This window comes from Symphalangus syndactylus, chromosome 12 (assembly GCF_028878055.3).
Source record: "Symphalangus syndactylus isolate Jambi chromosome 12, NHGRI_mSymSyn1-v2.1_pri, whole genome shotgun sequence".
Taxonomy (NCBI): domain Eukaryota; kingdom Metazoa; phylum Chordata; class Mammalia; order Primates; family Hylobatidae; genus Symphalangus; species Symphalangus syndactylus.
In genome coordinates, this window is record NC_072441.2 from 64,379,529 (window position 1) to 64,385,528 (window position 6,000).

The following is a 6,000-nucleotide window of genomic DNA, read 5'->3' on the forward strand; positions in this document are numbered from 1 at the left end:
TTTTTCCCCCACAAAAATAAGCTGGAGGTAAGCATATGTATAACATAAAAAAATACTAATTGCTTCAATTTCCATAAGCATTTACCAGGAAAATGGCAGCTGCCACCTTCTCAACTAACAGGTAGCTATAGTTGTGGATGTAGAAGGGATCTTCCACATACTACTATTTGTGTGTGACTTACCTTTGTGTGGAAAATTTTTTTTTTTTTTGATTGTCAGTCTAGGTGCATCTTTCCATCATCTGTTAGGAACCATAGAGAGGTTTAAGGTAGATTCACTTGAGAACGCTCTGTGGTGGTGTGAAAAAGGTACTTGTCCTGGTTGATACTGCTGCTACCTACTTTTTAACCTTGTACCAGTCATTTAACCTCTCATGGTCCAGTTTTCTCATCAATAAAATGAAAGTTGGACTAGAAGATTTTTAGGATCCCTTCTAGTTCTATGATTATATGACATATGCTGAAGAAAAAATAGTTCAGGAAAAGGATAATCAAATTTATAAATACAGAAAGCCTTTATAAATTCAAGTGATTTGGACGAAGGCTGATGTGAATTGGTTAAATGTCTGAATTTGTGAATACTTGTAAATCATTACACTTACTGCAACTATTCATGTTAAGCTGTAACTTGAATTAGGCTAGCAATATTAACATGTAGCAAGATATTTGAGAAACCTGCTACTTTGAATAATTCTGACTTAGAATATGAATTATTTTGGATGATTAAAGGTAATATTTTCTAAAGTAGCTTAGGTATTACAGTAATACTAACCTTTTAAAAATGTGGTTTAAAGGCAAAGTTCAGCCCCTGAATACTAAAAATAATTGAACATACAGTACTTGTGGATCACTGTGTATGAGACAAGGGAGTAGTATGAAGTTTTACATTTTTTTTCCCCTTAAATAAAATCTACATTAGTCTTTTAAACATACATATTTTTGATAACCCTAGCTGACAGTAGAACTCCATCGCAAGGTTATTGACTTATTTTGGCAGAATGTGTTTATTATTTTGTACCTCTGTGCACAAGCACGTGTGTCTCACTTGACATTCAGTGCGTCTTAATGAAAAAGAACACAAATTGCTCTGCACATCTGGTTTCCAGTTATTTCTACCCAAAGATTATTTGGGCTGTGGGTCTGCAGTGACACCTAGTGGGTGATAAGGATGTGAGCATCAATGATTAAAATGAATTTCACAGCTAACTTCTAGGGTCTTTGGGCATCATGTATTTGTTTTAATGTTCCATTTCTATTACTGTTTTCATCAATTAGGATCTAGTTGTGGGGAAATTAAAAGGATTCTCCTCATTGCCAATGGTGAAACAGACTGCCGGTTGGTCTCATCACCTAAGTCAGAATTGTTAAGTTTGGAACAGATTTCCAAGATAACCAATCCAATCCCCATTTTTTGTTTTTTGTTTTTTTAGACATGAGGTCTTACTATGTTCCCTAGGCTGGACTTGAACTCCAGGGCTCAAGGGATCCTCCTACCTTAGCCTCCCAAGTAACTGGAACTACAGGCACATGCCACTATGCTCTAATTCTCCATTTTTAACAGGAGGAAACTAACTGAAGCCAAGAGGGAGTTACCGATGTGAAGTCACAATTAAGTGCTAGAACTTAAACTTGAATCTCCACCATCTGATTCCCAAGCTTTCTACAATACCCCACACAGCATTTAATTCTGAGTTTTCTTTTTAGTTTGAGAACTTGGTACTCAGCAAAACCAGTACTGATATATAAAGTCAGATTTTCTTTCAATAATATGGGGTCAGTGTTCAAAATAGAGCCGTTGATAAATAAAATCAAATGCTTTACCTGTTAGACAGTGAACATCCACAAATACAGCATACAAGCAGGCAAGAACCATCAGGGATATCATAGAGGAGTTGTTTATGTTTACATTGAGGGATGGAGTGGGAAGATTACACTAGGCCTTTAATAACCCTCCTAAGAGTCTGTGAGTTTTCTCTAGCAAGGTAGAAAGCCAATCTGTGTTCAAATTATTGTATTTTCTAGTATATACCAGCACCTTTGGGAGGAAAGGAAAATCAGTATTCAAAGAAACAGTCATTTTAGGGTTTGTGGCACATAATTTGTTTAATCCAGATTGGATACATCAGGTACAGCAGTGGCACACGACTCAGTACTGTAAATGATATACATGTTTTAACATATGCACTACAGTTTCAAAAGAAGACGACAGGAAACTCAAGGGTTTTTTTTTTTCATAGAAAGTTTTCATGTTTTATCTTCCTGCAGTTTTGTACAGTATATTTCTTCTTTGCCATTGTGATGTTGATAAGCAAAGCCCATTTATTATACGAAAATAGAAAAGAACACACTTGATGTATCTCACGATGACATTAATGGGGGGAAGGGTGTGACCTCTAAGGAAAACATTACATTGGAATGTCTGATTATCAAAAATATACCATCCCTCCCACCTCCCAGGTTTGTAAAATAGTCCATTGGTCCAAGGAGCCCCCCAGGACTTGGGTCAGTGCCCTACACTGGTTAGAGTGACATCATCCAGTGTAGTTGAGTAACCTGCTAAGATAAATGTCATTCCCACACTTGAGAAAAAACACAGAACATTCTGAATAGAAAACAAGACTTAAAAGGAACCCCTTTAAAGCTGTTTCATTTTCTGATAGCCACTTTCTCTTAGTTTTAATGATGCTCTTCATGGTGCTGTTTGGGCTCCGAGGGTCATGGGTCATAACAATGTTTTTCCTTCATCTAGTCATTTTAAAGCTTTGCAAGTAATGAGATTTCATTAGGAAATCAGAAAGAGAAAATAAAAGTTTGTCATGGTTACCATGCCAAGTAGTGTAGAAAGGAAATGAATATTGCCTTAAGTTCACAGCATTGGGATATTTTTGCCTTATAGTTACCTCGTAATTGAAGTGAGAGACTGGAAAACTGGAATTCATTAATAACCTCAAAATCTAGTGTTAGCTCAATTTTCAACCACTTCCTCTGCAAAACTTAAGGAAAAACTCTTAAGTACATAATGTCCCAATGTACACTTTCCTTGTCTACAATCTAATAAGTGATGTCCTGAACTGTAGGAATCATATTTTGAAAACTGGATAAAATCATCAGCATATCCACAAGTTGACGTTTTTGTTAATCATAGATGGGCATTAACTGTCAACTTGAAGTTCTGTTCAAATTCTGCGTGATTGTAAGCTAATGTGTTCAACTGTCACTGAGAATGTCTACTGGTCTTTTGAAAGGGAGTCTATGCAGTTAGTCCTGAGCTTGGCACTATTTATGAAAATAGGAGATGAAGGAGAAGTAGTACAGAGTTTGTTTCTAGAGATCTTGGTTCTCGGTGGTTCTGAATTGAATACTTCCCTCCCCCAAGTCACCACCCGGGAAATCCGGGTATTAAAAATATAAGCAAGCCTCAGAGCAGTGCAATATAATGTGGAGGAAAAATCCTAGGACAAGATGTCTTAAGTCCTGGATTGCAATAATGGTTCTGCCACTAAATTGCCATGTGAACTTGGATAAATCATTCAGTTTCTTTCACATGTTTTCCCCTCTCTGAATCAAGGATTTAGCTACTTTACCTACTACTATCACAGACTGTCATAAGGACCACAAGGAGTATAAAAGGTATGCTTCAAAATGTCATTGTCCTAGTCTTCTCTTCATTGAGAAGAGAAAATAAATTTGACTAAAAAAATTGACTCTTCACTTGTTCACTGATTTCTGACAAAATTGATAGTCCATAGATGGTTCTACCCAGAGAATGGTGGTTTCCAAAGTATGGTTTGTATTGGTACAGTCAGGTGATTTCCAAGGGCTGTGTCCAAGTAGTATTGACATATACGTATTGACATATAAGACTATGTCTCCAATTACAGTATGGATTCTTTGATGGATCTTCTCCAAAGCATCACTGCTCTCAGAGGCAGTGGGTGTGGTAGAAAATGCATTAGACTAATAGTCAAAAGACTTGTGTTCTGGTCTCAGCTCTGTCATAAAATAACTGCATGACCTTGAACAAGTCATTTAATTTTTCTGGGTCTCAGTTTTCTATACTGTAAAATGAATTAGATATTCTTAAATCTTTTCTAGTTCTGATATGCTCTTAATACTACATTTTCTAGGTTCACATTCATTTGACATTTGAATGTAACTGTTAGGTTTGTTTGTTTTGTCCTCCCCCTCCTAATGCTGAGTGGGACTGAATGGAATAGGTGGTTTTGGGAATCTTTTATTATGTCAAAGTGGTTCATGAACTATGAAAGCTCAAGGGTCATGGCTATTGGCCCCCAGAAAATCTTAATATCCTGGTTTTTCAGTCACTGGCCAATGAATTAGACTTATGAAACTGATTCAGCATACTTTGGACCTTGTGTTTTCTTACAATACCCTTTAGCAGTGTCATCTGGCTGTGTTCTGTTGTGTAGATGAGCCATTTTTCAAAGGTTGGCATTTTTTGGACCAGAAGTGAGCTGAATCTTTTCTCTGGCTAAGGCTACAGTGGAGGATGGAGAAAAAGGGGATAGTCTAATGGTCTTTTAGGAAGTGGCATGATGTGGGCTCTGAACGTGAAGTGGAAGGAACACAAAACATTCTGTTGATTAGGACCAATAAAAAAAAAACATGGGAAATTGCTTGGGACATGATATTTAACATTTATTAATTTTTGTGGGAACCAGTAAAATGTTCCCTTGGTGCCCTATCAAACAGATCCTTTGTTGAATCTGTCACTATTCTAACCCTGTAATGATCTGTTCTTAAATTCACCACAGGAAGTTTGTATGTGTATGCAACCATGTTCTAATTTACCTCCTTTTTTTTTTTTCTTTTTTTTTTTTTTTTTTTTTTTTTGAGACGGAGTCTTGCTCTGTCGCCTGGGCTGGAGTGCAGTGGTGCAATCACGGCTCACTGCAACCTCCACCTCCCGGGTTTAAGCAATCCTCCCCCTCAGCCTTCCAAGTAGCTGGGATTACAGGGGCCCACCACCATGCCTGGCTAATTTTTGTATTTTTAGTAGAGATGGGGTTTCACCGTGTTGGCCAGGTTGGTCTTCAACTCCTGACTTCAGGTGATCTGTTCGCCTCGGCCTCCCAAAATGCTGGGATTACAGGTATGAGCCACCGCGCCCGGCCCTATTTACCGCTTTATCTCTTACCCCACTCAGATCTTATGAAGTATAACTAAAATACTTAGACACTTGTAATTTTGCTCTAGTACTCATTTTCTTTAAGAGAAAAATTCTTTTCTAGTCCTTTGCCTGCCCTCTAAGTGAAGTTTAGCTTGGTCTTCTAATGAGATGTGTATATGAAGTGAATTGATTTAAGTATGTATTCTCTGATGTGATTAGGTTGGTTGTGTGTATACACATGTACTCTGTAGTTGTAAAGCTTTTCTGCCTTTAGTCTGTAAGCTCAGAGGGCAAGAACCACTCCATTCCCACATTAGGGGAAATCCTTGAGGCCAGACCCAGAGAAAGAACTCAGCCCGTGGTCAATGAGGATAAGCATAAGGAAATAAAGATAGAAAGAAGGCTCCCTCTCCTCTGCCTTCTGCCCACATTCTGGTTAGGTGCCACCTCGAAACCTTTTGAGCCTACAGGGTCAATCGAGCTGGGATCACAGGGAAGCCCACGAAGGGTGTTTTTAGGTTCCTGGCTAGTGAAACTCATTTAGATGGCTGTGGTGGGGAGAGAAATTCTTGGCCTACAATTAAACAGCTAACCACTAAGCTGTAGGATGGATAGGCAGCTCCCGAGGAGCTCACGTATTTCAGAGCCCAGGCTACAGAGACTGCAGCAAGGTGGCTGGGTGTTGGGAAGGGCAGGAAAGGACTTGTCACTAACCCTGAGGCCCACCTACTCTGCTATAAGCAGTGAACAATGGTTAGGAGGATTCCAGAAATGCTGCCCCCAGCTCCACCAGGGTGCAAGCTAGTTGAACAGATATGTTGTCCAGGTGTTCAAGAAATAATCTTCACTCCTTTGCTTGCACAGAGGTGA